Below are 23,765 nucleotides of genomic sequence, written 5' to 3' on the forward strand. Positions count from 1 at the left end.
TGTGATAAATTATTTGCTACCAGCGTCTAAGTCTGAGGGCATTGCCTTACCTGTTATGATAAACATGTGAACATTCAGATGGACATTTTGAAGAGCAAAACAGACCATAAGCATTCAAATTCTACGTAAGATCTAAAGGCAAGGATAAAATGAAGGTATAATTTGCATATCAGTAACAGGCAAAAAGAGCTCTAAAGCAAATGATAAAAACAATGCCAATATTATCTTAAAGGTAAATTTTGACAAAATATCTAAATGGATTTATAGTTGGTTTGATAAAAGGGATGATATATTTATCAGCTGCCTTGTTAATGAACTGATTCATTCTCCAGTGGTCGTGCTGTTTCTGAAGAAAAAAAGAAACTAGCTCTTCTTCCATCACCATTTAGCCCCCTTTACCCTCTTCTACCTCCTCGCACCCTCTTTCCCTCTTGCAATTCCCACACTGTTGTCTGTGTCTATGAGTTTGTTTGTTTTATCTTGTGGAGGTTAACACATAATACAATAAACAGATGATATATTATAAAATTGTTCACCTGAAACTTATATAATTTTATTAACAATATCACTTCAATAAATTCTATAAAAAATTTAGAAAAAAGAAAAAGAAACCAGATTGATATAGGTAAAATGTAATGGCCAGCAAGGTAGTTGTGGCTACTAGGGCAGTCATTGCTGCTGGCCTGTGAAAATGGTACAGGGTTGAGTAATAGAATAAGACATTTCTTAGGAGCAAGAATAAACAGGCTACAAAAAGGATATTTCTAGTTTATACAAAGAAAGGAATTAAGAATGTATAATCAGAAAGCTTAAAGCAGTTGCCAATTTTTTAAAAGTCATCATTCTGTCAATTCCTGAATTTAATTCTATTTTCAGATCCAGTTTCTGTCAACTGAGAAGGAGCTGACTCCCAGGAGAAAGGACTTGATAGTAGAATAGCAAGCATATGAGGTAATGTTTTTTCTAGTCCTTACCAAAAAGAATCTATGACCAGTTACACAAGTAAATGGCCTTCCAGAATTGTGTTGATTTAGAACAAGAGGGCCAGACAGAAACTCTTGCACTGATTAGTCATTGGACGGAAGATGTCTCAAAAAGAGGATGGGACTTTGGGCGAGATGGCTCTCATTGGCCAAAACCAATTTCTATAAGGAAGTTTCTAGCTAATATCTGTCAATCATCAACTTTCCCATAAGCTGGGACAGTAAGTCTTAAAAGTTTGAGTGGGACATGAAAACTTTGTGGCACAAAACAATATCCACTTCAGGGGGAGAGGGTAATTCTAGAATAAGTAGTGAAGGGTGTCTTTGTGTGTGTGTGTGTGAATTAACATGATTTCAAAGGTTAGGAAGTAGAAAGCTCATTAACAATAATCAAGAGACAAGAAAAGAAGCAATGTATAAGAGGTATTTCAAGTGGTCCACTTACTTGGTGAACCATAATAAGACAAATGTATTGTAGTTGTGGAAGTTGAGACTACTTGTATATGTGCACAGAGGGCCAGTCTAAACAGTTTGAAATATATATAGTCTGTCTCTTTTCCTGCATAGAGATTTATAACCTTGTTGGCAAGTATCCTGAGATGAGAAACTTGGGTGAGGTAAGTGAGGCTCCAAAATTTAAGGAGGTATTGACTTTCAAACTAAACAATTTGATGTAAAAACTTTGAATATTTCTTACTCTATTGGCACCACTGAGTTACCAGCTTTTTAAACAAATGTTGTTTTGCCTTTTCTTCAAATTCTACTTGGATCTAACTATCCATCAGTTGGAATTATCATGTTTCCCATAAAAGGTAGAGAGGGAATTATTACTTCTTTTATTTAAACTACTCAGTTAATACTTTCTAGATCACATGTCTGGGGATACCATCACCATTAGTCATGAATTGTCATCTTTCTCCTCTATTTGCTCTCTTGTTGTGATGTCCAATAATCATGTGACAGGACATTCTTTGAGCTCTGCTGGGGGCCAGTGGAGTAGAATAATGATATATATCTTTATGCTAATTAAGAATACTGAAAACACTTATAGAAATTGTTTTAAACAATCTAGCTGGTAGAAAGCAATCTCTTTCCACAGTTTCTCAAATAACCCATTATCTGAAAAAAAAAAAAGAAACTTGAAATCAGGCCAAAATTTATAGTGATGAATTTGCTCTTGATTTTTACGTTTATGGGATTTCAGTGATTTGAATCGAGTATACCCATGAAGAAGATGAGGAGAGATAAACAGATAAAAACACCACCAGACCATTGATTTTCAACTTTATCTACTAATAGAATGCATTAATTAACATAGACATTAATTATTAAAAAATAATCCATGCAACTTTGATCATATATTTTCAATAAAATACAGTATAAGAGAAATCAAAGATAAGTGAAGACACAATATAGACTAGGGTTAGGGTTGTTGACACAATCAGATCATTGTGATCCATTACATTCTACATGTAGGCTTACTGATCTATTGCTAACTTGATTTGAAGACCAAGAATAAACCTATGAATAGAATATCAACAGAAAAAAAACAGTTCAAGTGACAATCATGCCAAGAAATCTTGTAAAGTGTCAATTAACTAATTAGAAAATTCTTAAGTAAACTTTATGAGGCAATAGCTCTTATATAATATGGCAGGGTCTTGTTTGGGGCTTGGGGGTAGATAAAGATTGGTAGGGTTAGATACACGGGGTCTAGCACCACCAGGAAGAATTTGGACCCCTGCTAAGTTTAAACTTCTCAAACTTGTTTACATACACAGTATATCAGAAAGACTATGCGCATCAACGGAGTAAATAAACATTGGCAAACTTCCTGGGGCTCTCCATTTTTAGCATAAAAAATTAAGAAAGTGAATCAAGTAATTTTAAACATTTTTATATTATAACAATTACCAATATATTGTGGTATAAATGCAAGATATGCATGAATTTATAAGATAAAATTGGAAACTTCAAAGAAATTACACACTTGCAATGGGCCAGTTAGTCTAAATCTCAGAGCGTAGGCACACAGATTATTTTCTCTGTCCTAATAGGGATAGGAAAAGTTGGAGAAGTGCTTCTTTAACAGAGGTGTGTTTTGTGTATCTTTCTGAGTTCACTGGCATGTGGAGGGGGGAAATTAAATTTTACCACTGAGATGGGTTGTCTAGTTAGTGAGATTTCTAATCATTTCAGGCAGAGATGTTACCGGAGACTTAGCAAAATATATGGCATTCTAGCTTCTTTCCAAATGCATAGCAAAATAAATCTCAGTCTTGCTGTGAGTCACTAAACTGCTAATAAACCTTACGTGCCTGAGTAAAGAGATATACCTGCTCATTCTGCCTCTGAAATAGGATTAGGGACATCCCAGTTTCAGGGTGAACACTTGGGTCAGTGGCTGTAAATGAAAGGATTCTGTTTCAGGAAAAGAACAGACTATCTTAATAATTGGCTGCTTGGTAAACCAGGAGGGAATGAGAAGGTCTATCTCTTTTTAACAGATAAGATATCAAGTCCTAGATACAGGACAAGAATTCTGCCTAGATCAGGTACAGTATTGTCAAACTTGTCCTATAGATCATATCTGACCTACTGACTGTTTTGTATGGTCTACAGACTAAGAGTAGTTTTTTACATTTTTAAATAGTTGAAACATGACATGAAATTATATTAAATTCAAATTTCAGTATCAAAATTTTATTGGATTAGAGCCATACCCATTGGGTTATATATTATTTATAATTTTCTTTGTGCCAGAACAGCAGAGCTGAGTAGTTAAACCCTAAAATATTTACTATCTCTTTTTTAAATTTTTTAAAGAAAAAGTTTGTTAAATCTTAGAGCCTTGTTACTTAACGTGTAGTCCTAGGAGCAGAAGCAACAGTACCAGTTGGGAGTTTGTTGAAACTGTAGAGTCTAAGCCCTGACTGGTTGGCTCAGTGGTAGAGCATTGGCCCAGCATGTGAAAGTCCTGTGTTTGATTCCTGGTCAGAGCACACAGCAGAAGTGACCATTGCTTCTCCACCCCTTCCTCTTCCCCTTTCCATCTCTCTCTCTCTTCCCCTCCTGCAGCCATGGCTCAAATAGTTCAAGCAAAGTTGGCCTTGTGTGCTGAGAATGGCTCAATAGCCTCACCTTGAACTAAAATAGCTCAGTTGCTGACAATGGAGCAGCAGCCTTGACAGACAGAGCATGACCTGGTAGGGGGCTTGCTGGGAGTCTGGCTTTGCTTCCCTGTCTCTTACTGAGGGAGGGAGGCAGGGAGGGAGGGAGGAAGGAAGGAAGGAGGGAAGGAAGGAAGGAAGGAAGGAAGGAGGGAAGGAAGGAAGGAAGGAAGGAAAGGAAGAAAGAAAAAGAAAAAGAAAGAAAGAAAGAAAGAAAGAAAGAAAGAAAGAAAGAAAGAAAGAAAGAAAGAAAGAAAGAAAGAGAAAGAAAGAAAGAAAATGTACAGTCTCAGGCATTATCTCATATCTTCTATTAATTTTAATTTTAATGGGGTGATATTAATCAGGATACATATTTTCAGAGAAAACATCTCCAGGTTATTTTGACATTTGAATATGTTGCATACCCATCACCCAAAGTCATATAGTCTTCTGTCACCTTCTATCTGGTTTTCTTTGTGCCCCTCCTCTTCCCCCACCGCCTCCTTTCCCCTTCCCACCCCCTGTAACCACCACACTCTGGCCCATGTCCCTGAGTCTCATTTTTATGTTCCAACTATGTATGGAAACATATAATTTTTAGTTTTTTCTGATTTACTTATTTCATATTTTCTAAATCAGATCTAGAGTGAGTTTCCTGGTTGATTATTATGTACAATAAAGTTTTAAGATCACTGGTCTAGGTCACAGAGACATTGAGCAGGTATGTGTTCCTCATCTGCTCCAACTGGCCAAAAGATAAAGGGGAGGGAATTAAATCTTAGGTCAGGATGACATGATTCAATGTTTCCAATGCTTACTGAAAATAAAAATAAGATCCATAGTTACTTTTACCCAGGGAAAAATGGTTTTTGATTAAACCAAAAGGATACAAGATTAACAGCAGATATCAAGCCTGAAATGAATTCTCCAAGAGAAGATTTTGATCTCCAAAAATTTCCTGTGCTAAAATAACATTTTGTGAGACCACCCTGTGTTGCAGGTTATTTAGGGACTTTAGCTCTGATGAAGTATATAGGCTGGAATATCACTCTGATGAAAGGTTACTGAACTCTTATTAGTTAGACATGTACCACAGAGAGTCTTTTTGAGATTTAGTATAATATAGACTCAAATTCTATGATGCCATATAACTCCTTCTTTGCTCCTTTTTACCTTAATAATCCCTTTGACCCCAATAAACACATATTCAAACACACATGTATACACACACACAAACACACACAGCCTATGGTTGATTTAAACAGTCAGCACAGATGCAATTTTTTTGCCTTTGATGTTATGTGTAAAGAAAAAAAGAAAAATCTTTATTAGCTGTAATCATTGAAAGGATTAAAAATTAGATTATTTGTGCTATTTTCTGTAACAGTAGACATGAGTGACCAGGAAACTAAGGGAGACAGTTGTTACATGTATAGACTGAGATCCATCTAAAGCAAAAAAAGAAATTTGTATACTGATATCAGAACTCTCCAGGTATCTAGACACTAACACATCTCTGTTACTAGGGGAGAACAAATTCATGCAATAGGATATATAGAACTGCTCAATTTAGAAGAACCAATATAGTCACATAAGTAAACTCTTATGTATATTTTCACTGAAATGACAAATATTCCTAGTGTTTAGGCTTCCTGGGTTTTCTCAAAGCTTTACTAGCTCTTTAAAAAGTATCTTCTTGATATTATATTTTTAAATATAGGCCTATTTAAACACACACTTATATTGGGGCACTGTGCTGAATACGTTACAGATATCAACTCATTTAATTCCTATAACACAATGTCAGGTAATGTGAGCATTATTGTCCTGTTATAGAGAGGAAGTGCCTGAGCCTCAGAAAGATTCAAAGCTCAGTCAGGTCATAGGTATTATGAGAAGAGCCAGGCTGTAACCCACACACCTTTCATCTCATTATATTGTCAAATTGTTGAGTCTCCAACCAGTGAAATATAAGGAAATGTTACTTCAATACTTGCTCATCTTTTCTCAACTTGAATAAGACTTGCTTTGTCTTAGAATGTCTATATCATAATTTTTCTCTTCTACAATAGAAGCAGAGATACTCTCTTACAAAATGTTTATGTATTACAGAGTCCAAAATTTAAGATTTATTGAATGTATAGCAAGTAGTCACTACTGTCATGGCCATGTACATGCAGCTTCAGGTTCCCATTAGATTTGGAAAGATGGTAAAGAAACAGTGGAGCCAAAACCTGGTGGGCCATTCCTTTATTAAAGGTTTGCACTGGCCCATGAGCAACACGTACAGGGAAAACACTTCCCTTTTACTCAGGGCTCCCAAATCCACTGACACATTCTCTGGTTCCACAACCAGGAGAATTTTCTCTGGTTTCTCCTAGAATCAAAGGCCTCACCAGTCTCAGTGGAGCTCACAAAAGTCCCTTACCTCTATTCCTCTGTTCCTCATCTGCATACCTTCTTTCTCTAGGTTCTCCCTGCAAAAACATGGCTTCTTTCTCTGCTTCCTCTCCTATTCAAAAATTTTCTGGAGCAAAAACCTCTCCTCCAGCTATCATTAGCAAGACAGTGGCCCTTCCCAAGCAGAAAAGTAATTTGCAATTTCACAGACATATACCTGGCGCTGCCCAGCACCATTTTTTAACAATAAAAGTGAGCTAACTCAAAAAATACAAATTTTACAAACTCATTTGCCCAACATTGAATATTGGGTGAAAGTGCAAGAAATCCAATCAAATGTGAGGCTTACCATGTTGCTGTTTTTCACTAACATAAGATGCTTGATGCTAAAATGTATGGAAGATAAAAATGTGCAAGAGAAATAAGAAAAAGCTTATTCAGTGATAATCAGGCTAAAAGTTTTAACACACTTCTCTTGTGTATTTCTTTAAATGATTTTTTATAATAATTTTATTTTTAAATTAAAGTATTTTATTTTTTTTGTTGCAATCGTGAAGGGGATTATTCTTTTGAGTTTGTTCTCAATTGTTTCATTGTTGGCATACAGAAAGGCTATTGACTTCTGTATGTTAATTTTGTATCCTGCGACCTTACTGTATTGGCTTATTGTTTCTAGTAGTCTTTTTGTGGATTCTTTGGGGTTTTCGATGTATAGGATCATATCATCTGCAAAAAGTGATACCTTTACTTCTTCTTTTCCGATATGGATACCTTTTTAAATGATTTTTTTAAGATATAAATGACTATCACACTCTTCCACATTTCATCCTGAATCATGAAAATGAGCAATTCTATGGCTAAGGAGGCTTGATTCTTCAACTATCCTTAGAATTAGAGCTGGGAAAACTCTCTTGTCTATTCCTGATTATTGTACAGTGAGCATTTATCTATTATAAAGCATGATATTCTTAATATATGAATAATGGAAGAAAGTCATCACCATTCTGTTGAACCAGGATTGCACACAGCTAAATACCCACTCTATTGGAAGCATGTATCAGTGGGCTGATGACCTGTAATGTGTGTTCATGTTATCCCGAGTCTTTGCCACCTGTTTCCAAATTCCATGGAATTCCTTTAAATAATAATGTTATAAAATGTTAGGGGATAATTTATTAAGATTTTTGATTGAATCACAAATTTAACTTAGAATGATCTTAAATAATCTTTAAGCTAAAACTCTGTCATCTACTTAAAAATATGAAATAAACATATACAAATTCTTTCAGTTTCCTCATACAATTGTTGTGAAGACTGAATGAGGAACTAGGAACAAAAGCCTTTAGAATGTCTGGCACACAGTAAGTGCTCAGTAAATATTAGTAATGGTTTAATAATGATTAGTTATATTCAAAGATTCACTTCACTTTGGTAGCTTTTCATCAAATATTAATGACCTTGAGTATTATAAGGTGGCTTTAGAAAGTGGTAATTAGGTGGCTATAGGCCCACTAACATGGAAATGACTGGCAAATCTATTCATACCACTCAGACTTGAAAGTCAGGCTCTCTTCTGGGCCTTTTCTTAGGACACCTACACAGAGGGCATGGAGTCAATTTGAAAGTCCTTCCCTCCCAGTGGGAGTCCCATTTCTAGTACATGTGGCCTGTCATCTCTTTCAGAGGCGCCACAGCAGGAAGCCTGATTTGGTTAACTAAAGGCTTTTGGAGAATTTTACTTAAATGTTTATTAATGATTTGCGTATTTGCAAGGTGAATCAATCCCATTCTTCAACAGGTCTTCACCACAATGGCCTGTGTGTTCATTTATCCATCTCACAGTTCAAAAGGTGAAAGGGAGATATGGGGATAATAATGCAGAATGCAGAGAGTCAAATAGATACTCTAGAACCCACACTAGTTTATAGGCTGGATATTGATTTTTTTAGTGTTTAAGGGTCAGGGACATAGAAGAGTGATAAATGTGAGTGTGTAACAACTTTTCTTTTAACATATATTTATATATATAGTTTTCTTTCAGAAAAAGAATCCCAGAGAATTGTACCCTACTTTAAAATTATTTCCTATTTATATTTGTTGTTCCAAATACATTTTTCTTAATCATAATGCTCCCATACCTTTTACACATCATGTATGTTTCTGAAAAAAAATTTCATCCAGGTATTCAAATTTATTTGTATAAAGTCTGTAATACAGTATCTTATAATTTGTAAAAAATCTATTTGTTTCCATAATTATAAGAGCCTAATCTTGTATGTTTTTTGCATTATTTTTTAAGATAGCTAGTGGCTTGTCTATTTTATTACATTTTAAAAACACAAGAATTTGATTTACTCATTAGATCTATTTCCCTGTTCTCTTCATTAAATATTTTTTATTTTTATTCTTTCCTTCCTTGTATTTTCTTTGTGTTTGTTTTATTGTTTTTTTCTAGTTTTTTAAGCTGAAGATTATGTCATTTAATATCATGCTTTAATTTTTTGTTGATAAAAGGGTTTAATGCTATGAATTTTCCTCTGATTGCTGCTCTAAATGCATTGCATATGTTATGATGTAGACTGTTTTGATTGTCATTCATTTTCATAAAAATTTGCAATTTCAGTTTATATTCCCCTTCTATTAAAGCATTGATTAACAGAAGGCCTGTTAGTTTTCCACATGGAAGGACCTTTGATTTAGGTTTGGGACCTTTTGTTTTAGGTTTTATTGTTGTTGATAATTTCTGTTTTATTTCACTTCTATACTGTTGTTTATATTTCTACTTTATAGAAACTATGTTTTTTTCTATAAGGGCTTAAGATCAATTTTTGTGAATGTGCCATGGCACTTGAGAAGGAACTATATCCCTTTCTCAGGGTGTACAGTTTAATATATTTCAATAAAATCTATCTTATTGATTACATTTTTGCTTTCCTATATTATTATTAAATTTTGTTCACTCATCTGTTTTGTTCTAGAACAATGTATAAAACTATGCTATTATTAATATTTCTATTTATATCTCCTAGCATATCCTATACTTCTTCATGAACATGGTCATTGAGTAATTTAGTGCATAAATATATATGTTGTATCTTCATTGTTAATTGACTTTTATCATTAAAAATTGTACTACTTTACATTTAATGGTTTGGGGTTGAACTTCTACTTTTTCCAATATTAAGATTGCTACCACTACTCCGTTTTTATTTTCGTAGTCTTCCTTTATTTTTAGTGTTTTTGAATTTCTTTAGTTTGGGTGTCTTTCTTTTATAGTGTATTCAGTGGGTCTTGTTCTGTGTACCCAATATGAAATTTTTATACTTGAGTCATTAACACTTATCAACATGACTGCTTAGTTTGACCTCAACCCTGGCATAATATTTTATCATTACATTTTTAAAATATTTGCTGTTTCATTCATATATATATTCTTGCTGTATACATATTTTTAAATTTATTTTAATTATTTATTAAGTATTTTATGTGGTATTCATGAAAGTTTGTATTTTTGTTCTAGTGGTAACTTTTGTATTTCTATGTTTGTTAAATGTTCTTAGAATCCTTTTCCTTATTTCTTATTTTTCTATCTAATTTCTCATTTTTTAGTATCCTTTTATGTCTACTTATAGCCTATTCAACAATGAATTTATTCTATCTTTTGTTTTCTTTTTCCATCTTTCCCCATTATTTATGCATTATTTCTACTTGGTTACAACATTTAGGATTTTTGCAGTAATAAATAACATTTTTCATAATATGTAATATTTGTACATTAGTTTTTAACTATCATTATGTTCTATTGTTTGGGGAGGATATATATATTAAGAGAAGGGTAACCATACTACTGACATTGGTTTAGCTACCAGGAAGTTCCTGCCTCCAAATATATTGAAAGTAACTTATACTCTTTGCTATTTACAGGCCTAACATTGGTAGAAGCTTGTTGTTACCAGCTCTACATTCCAACAATTCCTAATGAATTTTTTATACCCTAAATAAGATAAGAAATTTTACTTTAATGTGTTTTGCTCATTTGTCTAGTATCTCTTGGTGTTATGCTTACAAGTATTAGTGTTATGATATTTGAAATATAGATAGGTATATTAGTTATGTTTTTGTTGTGGATTTTACTCTTTCACAGTTAAAAATGATTTTTCTATCTTTATGGAGATTTTTGGTCAAAACTTAAAGTTGTCTGATACTATGATTATGCACTTTGCTTTCTTTTTCTTTTTTGTTTTTCTAGAAGATGCTTGCCAATATTTAAATTTTAATATTTTCGTGTTACTTTTATTTATCTGTATATGTGTGTGGTATTTGCTTCTATAAATTTAGTAGAATTGGAATTTTGCTTTGTGATCAAACATTCACATCTGAAAGTCATTTTCTTTTAAGAATTTAACAAATTTAAATTTATTGATATGACATACATATATGGGCTTAGTATTTATCTTTATATAGCCCTTTCAAATAGTAAATAGTTTCTTATGCCATCTTTTAACATGCTCATAACTCTGATATTTAAGAAAGATTGTATCTTTTTTATTACCTTCATATTAATATCAAAGTATTAGTCTTTTAGGTGTTCACTAATGGGCATCTCTCCTTATCTACAGATCTCTTTTATTTTCTTGATTAATATTTATCTTTATATTTTAAATAAGTTTACACTTCAACATATTTGACTTTATTTCCCATCTATTTAACTTCTTTCTTTCCTGATTTGTGTTTTCTGTGCAATTTCTATATTTTCACACACATAACTTTGTTTCTGTTCCATTACCTAGTTCCCACATTTGTTTTAGTCATAGATCTACAGTAAAATGTAGGCATTGCACACTACCAGTGTTTTACTTTAGTTTCTCTAGTCACATCACAATTGAATCTGGTCTTGAAGTAGAATCATTAACAAGTTTACATAAGAATATCTTTCCTGAGTTCTTCCATGTTAAAAACCATTTGTCTCTTGATGTTATAATTTAGAGGTCCCCAAACTTTTCATACAGGGGACCAGTTCACTGTCCCTCAGACCATTGGAGGACCAGACTATAAAAAAAAACTATGAACAAATCCCTATGCACACTGCACATATCTTATTTTAAAGTAAAAAGCAAAACGAGAACAAATACAATATTTAAAATAAACAACAAGTAAATTTATTTATTTATTTATTTATTTTGTATTTTTCTGAAGCTGGAAACGGGGAGAGACAGACAGACTCCCGCATGCGCCCGACCAGGACCCACCTGGCACGCCCACCAAGGGGCGACGCTCTGCCCACCAGGGGGCGATGCTCTGTCCCTCCGGGGCGTCGCTCTGTTGCGACCAGAGCCACTCTAGCGCCTGAGGCAGAGGCCAAGGAGCCATCCCCAGTGCCCGGGCCATCCTTGCTCCAATGGAACCTCACTGCGGGAGGGGAAGAGAGAGACAGAGAGGAAGGAGAGGGGAGGGGTGAAGAAGCAGATGGGCGCTTCTCCTGTGTGCCCTGGCTGGGAATTGAACCTGGGACTTCTGCATGCCAGGCCGACGCTCTACCACTGAGCCAACCGGCCAGGGCAAGAACAAGTAAATTTAAATCAACAAACTGACCAGTATTTCAATGGGAACTATGGGCCTGCTTTTGGCTAATGAGATGGTCAATGTGCTCCTCTCACTGACCACCAATGAAAGAGATGCCCCTTCTGGAAGTGTGGCCTCAGGGGGCTGCATGTGGCCCACGGGCTGTAGTTTGGGGACCCCTGTTATAACTGATTGAAATTTGATCTAGATATGAAATCCTTGGGTCACTTTCTATCTTTGAGGAATTTGTAGATGTTGCCCCACTGTCTTCTTGTGTTGATAGTTGCTATGGAGAAGTTGTAGCCAACCTTACTTGCTTCTGCCCCCCCTTCAAAAGTAAATTGCTTAATTCTCATGGTGCCTTAAGAATTCATTTTTTATAGTTGAAGTCCAATGTCTTTACTATGATGCGTTTCTAGAGTTGATCATTTTGATTATTCCCTGACAATGGTTTTATCTTTTAATATTTAGAAATAATATTTTTAAATAAAATTGTTTTCTTGAGTTATATATTTCAAAATTTGATTGCTATGAATTTTTTTTCTTTTTTCTTTAAGGACTTTGTGTGTAGGTTGTATTTTCTATTTTCCTTTGTAAATCTTTATTTTTTTTTTAATTTTATTTATTTATTTTTTACAGAGACAGTGAGTCAGAGAGAGGGATAGACAGGGACAGACAGACAGTAACAGAGAGAGATGAGAAGCATCAATCATCAGTTTTTCATTGCGCGTTGCAACACCTTAGTTTTTCATTGATTGCTTTCTCACATGTGCCTTGACTGCAGGCCTTCAGCAGGCTGAGCAACCCCTTGCTGGAGCCAGCGACCTTGGGTCCAAGCTGGTGAGCCTCACTCAAACCAGATAAGCCCGCACTCAAGCTGGTGACCTCGGGGTCTCGAACCTGGGTCCTTCCGCATCCCAGTCCGACGCTCTATCCACTGCGCCACCACCAGGTCAGGCTGTAAATCTTTATTTTATTATGCTTATTTCATTGTTTTATTTCTAAGCCCTATGAACATTATTATATTTTGTTTTTTTCTATTTCTTCTACATATTTTTGATTACTTAATTTTTTAAAGGGTACGGTTTTTTTAATTCATTTTAGAAAGAAGAGAGAGAGAGAGAAGGGGGAGGAGCAGGAAGCATCAACTCCCATATGTGCCTTGACCAGGCAAGCCCAGGGTTTCAAACCTGCGACCTCAGCATTTCCAGGTTGACGCTTTATCCACTGCACCACCACAGGTCAGGCCTGATTACTTAATTTTTAACACTATTTAATTCTTAAGCTATTTTAGCTCATAATATCCATTTCCAACTCTTACTCAACCATCACTTTCTTTAATTTATATTTACTATTTGCTTCAAAGCAGAGTTGGGTATAGTGTCTATCTTCAATGATAGTGAAATATTTGGTCTACATAGTTATCTACACCTGGCAACTCTTTTTGGTAGTATTCTTTTTCCTATTTGTATTGTAATGTCTTTTTGTCAACCTTGCACTTGGTTCTTTTTAGTACCTTTACTAAAGGAGGTGAATTTATTTTTTGTCAGCTATTTTCAGAGCACACTGTGGCAGTTGAGGGTCCAGAGCCTTTTTGGTAGAACTGGGATTTTTTTTTTCTGAAGCTGGAAATGGGGAGAGACAGTCAGACAGACTCCCGCATGCGCCCGACCGGGATCCACCCGGCACGCCCACCAGGGGCGACGCTCTGCCCACCAGGGGGCGATGCTCTGCCCCTCCGGGGCATCGCTCTGCTGTGACCAGAGCCACTCCAGCGCCTGGGGCAGAGGCCAAAGAGCCATCCCCAGCGCCTGGGCCATCTCTGCTCCAATGGAGCCCTGGCTGCGGGAGGGGAAGAGAGAGACAGAGAGGAAGGAGGGTGGGGGTGTGGAGAAGCAAATGGGTGCCTCTCCTATGTGCCCTGGCCGGAATAGAACCCGGGTCCCCCGCACGCCAGGCCGACGCTCTACCTCTGAGCCAACTGGCCAGGGCCAGAGCTGGGATTTTTTATAAGTTCTAGGTTTTGTGTATGAGTCTTTGTGATAAACAATTGTCTCAGCTAATCGAGATAGGCAGCTGATTCTTTTGTTTTGTTTTGTTTGCTTGTTTGTTTGTTTTATAAGAGTTCTCTTTTCCTCAGCACCATACAGACCAGTTATGAAGTTTTATAGAAATTAGTTTATTTTTGGTATGATTTTGGGTTTAGTATAATCATCTGTGCTTCCGGAATCCATGGTGTATCTTATACCAACCAACACAGAAAACTATAGTATATCCTTTTTCTAAACAGCACCTTCAAAATGCTGGTAATTACTACATCTGTTAAATTCACAAATTTATACTCTCACTTCCCTGAAGGAGTTTATAATCTCTCTTGTGCTATAGTACATATAAAGAGGAGTAAATAAAACATCTGAGAAATTAAATGGCTTGATACCTACCACAGGATGTCAGAGAAGTAAGAATCGCCTCATCATTCCATGAAAAATAAGACCATATTTAAGCCCATGAATAAAGAAAAAAAAATGAAAAAATAATAAAACAGCAAATAAATTGTTCCTTAGTAAGTCACTCTCTGCTGCGTGTTTAGTGATATTATCTAACATCAATACTGTATGTGATTTTAGTTTCAGGTTGATATTTTGTAATCAATGCTCATTTAGACTTAGCAATACATTTTATTGATTTCTTTGCTCACTGCTGCTTCTTAAACTCCATTTACTTGCCTAGGATTCATTTATTTTACTTGCTGGAATGTATGCTCTAGTACTTCTTTCAGACTTGAATTATGGATGGTAAAATATCCATGCCCTAAAAAAATGTGAAAATGTCTTTATTTTTTCCTAAAAAATTAACAAGAATGTTCAACACAATTTTTTTTTAAACTTGAGGGAAGTGGGCTTCTTGCATCAGTGTTACTGCTGAGAATCAGAAGTCAAGAGAGGTTGCTTTGTTTGAACTCCCATTTATACTCTTTCTCTTAAGACACATTTAGTGGATATTCTTTTTATTTGATTTCAAATTTCACTATGCCATTTCTATATGCAATCATTCTTCCTCCCTCCCTGTTTTCCTTCTCTCTTTATTTCCTCCCTTCCTTTCTTCTTTCCTTCCTTCTAGTAACACAATATTTGGAGTTCTCTTTCAATCTAGAAACTCATATCTTTCTTCAAACCTGGAAAATTTGAAATTTGTCCTTGCCTATTTCCCTCTCCATTTGCTGTGCTCTCTTTTCTAGAACATTATTTGGCATCTGTCCAAATATCTGCACACCTGCTTTCCTGTCTTTGTCCTTTTATATTTCATGAGAGGAGGATGCCCAATTCCACCTTGCTGAAGAAAAACTTCTATTCAGTAGTATTTTGATTAGTCCACTAGTCAACTTTTAATTCACTTTTTTCTTTAAGAATTAAAATTTCAGTTTCCAAGTTTTCAAACTGAATCTTTAAAAATAATAGTTGCAGTACACTTGGGTGTTTTTTAGAGGATATGTTTAATATTTCCTCTAATATCTCATTTGCTCTATTCACCAAATACATGTTCTTCCATTTACAGTGTTTTCTGCCTTTCCTTCATGTGTATCTTTCCCCAGGACATTGGCCATGGTTGGTTGTGTGCTTACCTCTGTTTTACGATCTAATGTTCCCTTCCTGGTAATGGTGTGCCTGTTTGCACAGACTCTGAGGGCTATGGGCCAGATCACACTACTGACATTTATATTGATGTCTGGATAGAGTTACAGTGAAGGAGAGGCAGAAGTGTTCTTGGTGTGGACTTACCCTATTCACCCTGAGCGTTAGCAGTCACTGAAGTCATTATGACATTGCTTCCTACTTGGTATGCTCACACTCATTGTGATTGTCCGGGCATCAATCTTCTGCATTGCTTGAACAAAGAGTTGAGGGTGAGAGGAGGCGCCATCCAAACTGACTCCCCTGCAATTGCTCCAGTCCTAACCTGCTTTGTAGATTGTGTCCTTCTAGCTGGCAGTCTAATTGGAGGTTTTGCTTTTTCAACATGACGCTGTCACAGGAGAGGAAAGATTTTGCAGTGAATGTGGGTGAAACTGCATTCAGTGGGGAAAATGTTACACTTATTACTTCATCAATACCTCCAGAAACAGGAACACCAAACTTGTTAAATCCATCCTGCTCTCCCCACTACATCAGTCCTGCTAACATTTTACCTAACCTATTCCTTGAATATCTGCTGTGACTCTTGGGAACCTATATCTCTGCCCTGTCATTCTTACTGCTATAAACTTTCTTATTATCTGGTTCAAGTTTCTTCTTCCTTAGCTCCAGGCATTGCACCTACTCCTGCCATCATCTGAGCCTGAATAATTTCTGCCCTTCATTTAATGTGCTACCTCGAAGGTATTTGCTGTCTGTGATCATGTCCCTCCTGAGCCTTCCTTTCCTACACCTCCAACTTTCTGCAAACTCCCTTGCTAGTGTATGGAGGTTTCTTTTCATTCTTTGTGTATTTCTCTAGGTGTCTTAGTTGCTTCTAAAGAAAGCCAACTGCTGAAGGATGTTCCAGGTGCTGTGGCATGTGGTGGGGGAGGACGAACACCTGACCATTATCCCTCCTCACAGTGTAGAGCTTCAAAACTGATAAAGGTGCTGCACATAAAAATAAGAATAATCCCAGTCAACTAACCATGTCAATAAATCAGAGAAACCCACCATTCACCGGCTGCTCCCACTGCTCCCAGGGTCTCGGTGAGGGAATAGGACATAATTCACTCCTCACAAACACTTAATACCACATTTCTGCCATTTACAATCTGATAATATTCAAATACTATTGCTGTATTATGCAGCTCCCAATTGCAGATGCGATTCCATAACAGCCTCACACTTTGGCATGCATTATGTAAGTTGGTATAAAATTGCCTGTCTTAAAACTCTTCTTCAATTGCCACCCAATATCATCATTTCACACACAGGGCTCCGGGAACATTAAAAATTTAGCTTCTTCCCTATTTAGTGGGTTCTGCAAAAGGGAGCAAAATAGACAAACAGATGTTCTTTCCTCTGAGTCCCCGGGAAGTCTGAGACAGAGTAGATACCCTGAAATGGAGACAACAGCAATGACACTGAAGATGCATTTGTTTAACTTAAAGAAAAGAGAAAGAGAGTAAAGGAGAGAAACTGTTTGTTTACTGTTTCCTCTGGGGAAGTAAGGTGACTCTACATTGCACTGGTGACTGCTGTTCTGAACTGGAGGGACTTTTCAGGAGAGTGTTGCCTTATGAAACTAAACTTCTCCACCTTACACTGTTAACCTATTCCTGGAAGGTAAAGTGACATATACATCTTCTGTTCCTAGTAGTAGATACTAGCAGCTCTGAAACTAGTGTCAATAGCATCCTACCCCATCCCGCAATCTGCCCTGATGTCACATCCTTTGACAGGGATGAAAATCTTCCATTTCACAACTCAGAATATATGACTGAACAGGAACAACCCCTCAGGGGATGTGGTGTGAGGATCCTCATTCATCTTAAGTGGTGAAAGACAGTGTAAAACATTTTCCAATCACCAGTTTTGATAGAAAATGATAAAAAGCCAGCATTCTGCTCTAATGTTAGGGAAAGTAGCTATAAAAGGCATAAAAGAGCATACTGTAAAGGGAAGATAATTTTTTAATAAGAAATTATCCTAGCAAGAATGCAGAATGAAGAAAGAGTCAGAATATGGAATTTCTAGGCCTGGTTCTCTTTTTAAGTAGCTCCAGGATCCTGGCCAAGTCACCTAATTTTTTCCATTTCAGTTTCCTTTATTGATAAGCTAGGGGTTTGGGCTAACGACCCGCCCAGCCCTGATATACTAGGATGACTTTGTTGGTGAGCAGGCTAGAATATATTACACACTTTAATGTCTTTGGGCTTAGATCAATGAGAACTTAAAAAGGAAAATTGTGAAGGTAACATACGGAGATAACACATATAGACAGATGGTTTGCCAATTATTCATTAGGATTTGTTTTTTCTTTTTCTCCCCCACTTGCTTTGCTGTTCTTTGCCTTTGAAGATGACTGGGCTAATGCAGCCGGCTCTCCACGTGTGGGTGTGGCTGGGAAGATGAAAGATAGTAGAGGACACATTTCCCTTTCTTTCCTAGACTTGGGGGTGGGGGCGAATCTGTCTTCTGGGCTCCCACTTTGATTTATGCTTCTGGTTCTTAGGATACCAGTTAATCCTTAGTGACAGCAGCTGACCACTTCTAGGACACATCAGAGGAATGAGCCTGGCTACTATTTCTGAGGGAAGACTTGCCCTGATGGTTGGGAATGATTGCCTTTGTGGGACCACAGCTCCAAAGAGACAGGGAGATGCCTGCTGCTGCATTCTGATGGCTTCTCTGAAGACCAAGTCAGGCAAGGAATTGAGCATTTGAAATGAAACTCAAGAAAGAAATTGAATGAAGCGAGAGATTTATTTTATTTTTGAATTTTGTCTGATTTTATCTGAAATTATCCAGTTCTACTGTCTACAAAGATATTTATGCTTGGATAGTTTTTCAACTATCGGGGCCTCAATTTGTTTATATATAAGCATTGCCAAAATTCACCCACTGTTTATTGGAATTGGGGCATCCATACAGAAAGGGTGCAAAGTCTTCCATATTAATCTGCAATTTAGGTAGATAACAAATACAGTAAATTACTTCCCAAATGTTTGACTCAATATACACATGTTTTACAGTAGAAAGAGCCCTAGGTTAGAGATGAAGGCCCCCATATTCCATCCTTCCTTCTTTCCCCGAAGGGTTATTAGCTATGGGATAATTGTCTTGTCCTGGGAATCTTGCATCTCTAATCTTAAAAATAAGAGGAATAAAATATTTAGCCTCTGAGAATCTCCCCAGTAATAGAGTTTGGTTTTTGACAGTTAACAGTCAAGTGAAAGTGCCAAGGGAATTGCAAACAAAGAAGAGAAATTTGACAAGATGATGGAAAAACAAGGAAGGCCAATTATTCCAGAGGTTGCATCAGTGGGTGAGGTCCAGAGTGCAAGCTGAACGTGAGGGGGACCCAGATGGCAGGGGGTTGAACACTGTCCATGTTTCCTTCTGTACAGACTTGCCCAGGGACAGGGTTATTGGCAGCCTTCTTGTTTTCAGTTAAAAGCAATTAGAAAAACAAACTGTTTCATTTTAAGTAAAAATTAAAAACTGAATAAGCATACATAATGGGAAGTCTTAAAGTCTAAGACTATTTTTAGAGGCAATGATTGATTTAACCATTTAATCTGTCTTGGGAAGACTGTTTCAGAATGCACTATAGGAGATGATAAAATTAAGATGTGCTGTAGAAGACATTAGGAGCTCAAAGCCCTCTTTTATTTAAAATCTTTTGACTTCAAAGATATCTAGCTGGCTCATTATAAGTAAAAATTAAAAACCAACTAAGCATGCATATGAAGAAATCTTAAAATCTAAGATTTTTCTTAAAGGCAATGATTGATTTAACCATTTAAACTCTTGGGAAGAGGCTTTAGAATGCACTGTAAGAGATGTTAAAATTAAGATGTAGAAGACATTAAGAGCTCAAAACTCTTTTATTTAAAAACCTTTGACTTCAAAGATATCTTGTTTAAAGTCATACAAATCTCACTTTCGTTGGTTTTTAAAATATGCATCTTCACCAGTCTCTCCAGTACAGATAGAAATGAAGATACAGCAACAAACTGAAACACACTCTGACATGGATAGAGAGGAAGCATAGGCAAACAAATCAATAGAGGTGGAGAGGATAGAGTCGATAAGGTTCTTGATAGCCCCAAGGGCAGATTCAAATGAAGTGTTGAACAATCATTTGCTAAATCTAATAAAAATTAATGAGTTTTTCCATTCTCCATACATTTATCAATTGTCTTACAAAATAAGTAGCTGTTAGGAAAATGCATTAGGTACTAAGGATGTACCAGTGATCAAGATACATTTATGAAATAGACCCCTGTCTTCAAGAACCATATACTTTTAACAGGGAACATAGTCAGAGTATTTTCAAGTATGGTCAGAGTTATAACAAAACAAAGGGACATATTAATCACAAAGACAGAGAAACACCTTAAAAAGTGTCCTTTAACCAGAAAACTTATGAGTGATCCAAAGTAAGCCTCTTCACTTAAGTAAGGTATTGGTAGTTAACCTCTGGGTGCCTATGAGCCCCTCACCTTGGCTATAGCTAGAAGATGTAGTTAAGGGAAAATGGTGATATTGGTGGATGGATGTTCTTGGGAACAGGTATAGCCCAGGAGGAAGAGTTTCAGGTAAGAAAGCATATTGCCAATAGCAAACAAACCACACACACACACACACACACACACACACACATAATTGTAGCATAAAGAGAGAAGAATAAATAGAGGGGTTCCTCAGAGACGTGGTGAGCCCCCTGGTTTGCTGGGCTTTGTAGTATAATTTAATGGCTCTCTGTGACTGCTTTATGGAAATTGCAGTAGTTAGCAGTGAGTTGTAAATACTTTATACACCTGAAAACAAAAAAGTACAAAGAAATCCACTGTCTTTATTCTATCCGAGCTATAAACGTGAGTGCTGTGGTGAGGGGTGTGTCATTGCTTTTGTCAGGAATGTCCTGTTCAAGTGTGTGCCCAGAGCCCTAAGAACATCTCCAGTCTGGGTGAGAGGTGCCCGTGAGAAAAGGAGACTGGACCTCCTTTCCAGTGGGATGTCTGCATAGAGAGTCAGATTGCTGACCTCTCACACTAGTGGTAGAAAAGCACACTGCAGAGAGGAGGCCAGTGGAGAAAAAGTGACAACCTTGGCTCATACTAGTTGGCTTGGCAAAGATGAGATACCTCTAGGTTAAGTGAACACTATAGAAGAACACTGGAAGCTAGAGTCGAGACATCTCGCCTGTAGCCCACTCGACAGAGCTGCCCTCTGAGGGAAGCGAGCAGGAACTGAGGACCAGCTGAGTATTCAGTCTGGGTGGGGTCCTGAGTGGCCAAGAGGCGGCACTGGGCCCTGCCATGGCACGGGTGGGTCACAGCAGTGGGAGAAGCGGATGGGCTCCTTCCACACAGAGGTCATCACCAGCAGCAGGTCAGGGTTAGGCAGAAGAGCAGCAGACATAAGCAAAAAAGGACCAAAATTACCCCAGTAAGAAAATAGACCTAATTCTTGTGAAACTAGACCTTAAGAAAAGGACAATGGTGAGAGAGTGAAAGGTGCCAGCCGGTCCTTGAGCCAGTAGTAGCAGCGGGAAGGGTTTAGAAACAGATAGGAGATGGAGCTTTTCATGTAGACTGGAAAGTCATAGAATCTTCCAGGATGTTGTTAAAAGGTAGGAAAGAGGACATAGCATAGTTTGAGGCAGTGTTTAGAGAAATAAAGTAATCTCATCTCATATCCTTAGTAAAGGATTCCTTAGTAAACATGTTGTATTAAATTAAACGTAGCTGTTCTCTGGGTTACCAGTCAGATTCAATCCACTTCCTGTTGAACTCTTGCTACAGTTTAGAGTCAATTTACTATTAAGAGAGATAGATTATTGAGGTCTTCCGTAAACAACAGCTGGGCGCAGAAAACAAACAATTTTCCTAAGGCAAAAAACAAATATCCAGTGATACAACTCAGTCCGGAACAAAGACACTATTTCACAATAAATGCAGAGCAAAGTTGGCTCCATTCATCACTGGACAACAGGATGTTTGCTTTACCTTAATGTAAACAAAAGTCTCCTTACCAACTTCAACTCCTATAAATTAGGTTATCCTGAATGGTGACATCAAACTTGTCTCTAAAGAATAATAAAATAAGCCTGGCCAGATATAGTTCAGTTGGTTAGAGCATCATCCCGAAGTGCAGAGGTTGCCATTTCAATCCCCGATCAGGGCACATACAAAAACGGATTGATGTTCCTGTCTTTCTTTCTCTCTCTCTCTCTCTCTCCTTCTCTATTTCCCTCCTCTCTCCCTTTCTCTTTCTCTGATATCAATAAATAAAAATAAAAAAGTTTGTCAAAAAAAGAATTAAAAAAAAGTGAATAAAAGGAAAATAAACACCTACTTACTCTTTACAACAGTGACTTTCCCCCTCAGCCCTTTCTCACTCTTCCCACGAGCGGGAGGTGCAGAGGTCCAGCAAGTATAGTAAGCAAGTGGAATGCTGAACTTTCTGAAATCGGGTGGGTCAGATATTTGTATTTAAAGTTGGTCTTTTTAAAAATGAATTTACTTTCCAATTACAGTTGACATCAATATTACATTAGTTTCAGGTGTGAAACCTAATAATTAGACATTTATATACCTTACAAAGTGATCCTCTGATGGTAAGTCTAGTGCCCGTCTCACACACCATACATGGTTATTACTATATAACTGACCATAGATCCTTCATAGAAAGGGTCTCGGCACTTCTCTGTGTATTTGTGGTTGCAGAAACCACAGGTGTGCATGACTGCCTGGGAAGCAGGTGAAAGAGAACAAAGGAGCCTATAAACTTACGCCATAAAATTATATCTGAGTGAATTTTACATGGACCAGCAATTCTGGGCTTTTGCTCAAGTCTTTTATTTTCTCATTTCATTTTTGCTATTTTAACATCTGTAGGCAAAACAGGTATTATTCCCTTTCGGTATTAGAAAATGGAGGCTCATAGGTTTAAATTTAAGTGGTAAGTCCAAAAGGACAAATCAAGCATCATGTTCCCTGGTCCTATGTCCTTTTCACTACAACACAATCAGTTTCTAATATTTTTCTCCTTAGGTGGGACAAAAATTTTAACCTAAATTCTTTGAATAATAGTTCTAATTCTTTAATTGAATTTTGAAAAAAATATCTCTAAGAAGTAGACTTTGTTAAAGGGACAAATTTTAGAAATGTAAAAACTTATCTATCGTTGATAATGATCTCAAATATACTGTCATTGTGTGTTTGTGTAACCACATTTAATAAAGAATCACATCTTTGATATGATGAATAGTCCAGGTGGTAATTTTAATAATATGTTAGGACACCTTTTCCTGTGTACCAAAGACTTTACAGGCATTCTAAATATCATTCTCAACTACGCTCATCACTAAAGTGATATACCACTTCTAATGAGCCTGAACTCTGCGACCTATTTAGAATACTTTGTTCAGGTCTATTTAATACCAGTAGAAATGGCCCATTCTGGGCATCCAGTGTGGTTCCATCCCTGAACCCCTAGTGAATATCAGTTGATAGAAATTTACACTTCGGTTCATGGAAGAGCCCTGTGTTCATCTTAAGATCCTTGTTTCTACTAAAAATTAAGAGTGAAATTCCTTTCTCTGTATCAACTGCCAAATTTTCAAAACCCACTGAGCTTGTTTGTATTTGGGGTATTGGAGTGGTGGGGAGACCATCTGTTTCTTTGACATGATGATTCCCCCTATATTGCAAGATATAATTATTCAGTCCCTTGTACCCAGGCTTTCTCTAAGATGAGACATTCAAAATGTCCACTATTAAATGTTTTTTTTTTTAAATAGAAACAGGATTTTATGATCCTGCAACTGCAGGATCAATGGTTTTACGGTCCTCGGGCACTGTACTGACGTGTGTCTGGTTGCCCCATGCAGGCTATGCTAAGCTTAGTGTTGATTTGTTTTTTTTTTTTTTTTTTTTTTTTTTTATTGATTTTTTTTTATTTTTATTTTTTTTTTATTT

This window comes from Saccopteryx bilineata, chromosome 11 (genome assembly GCF_036850765.1).
Source record: "Saccopteryx bilineata isolate mSacBil1 chromosome 11, mSacBil1_pri_phased_curated, whole genome shotgun sequence".
Lineage (NCBI taxonomy): Eukaryota > Metazoa > Chordata > Mammalia > Chiroptera > Emballonuridae > Saccopteryx > Saccopteryx bilineata.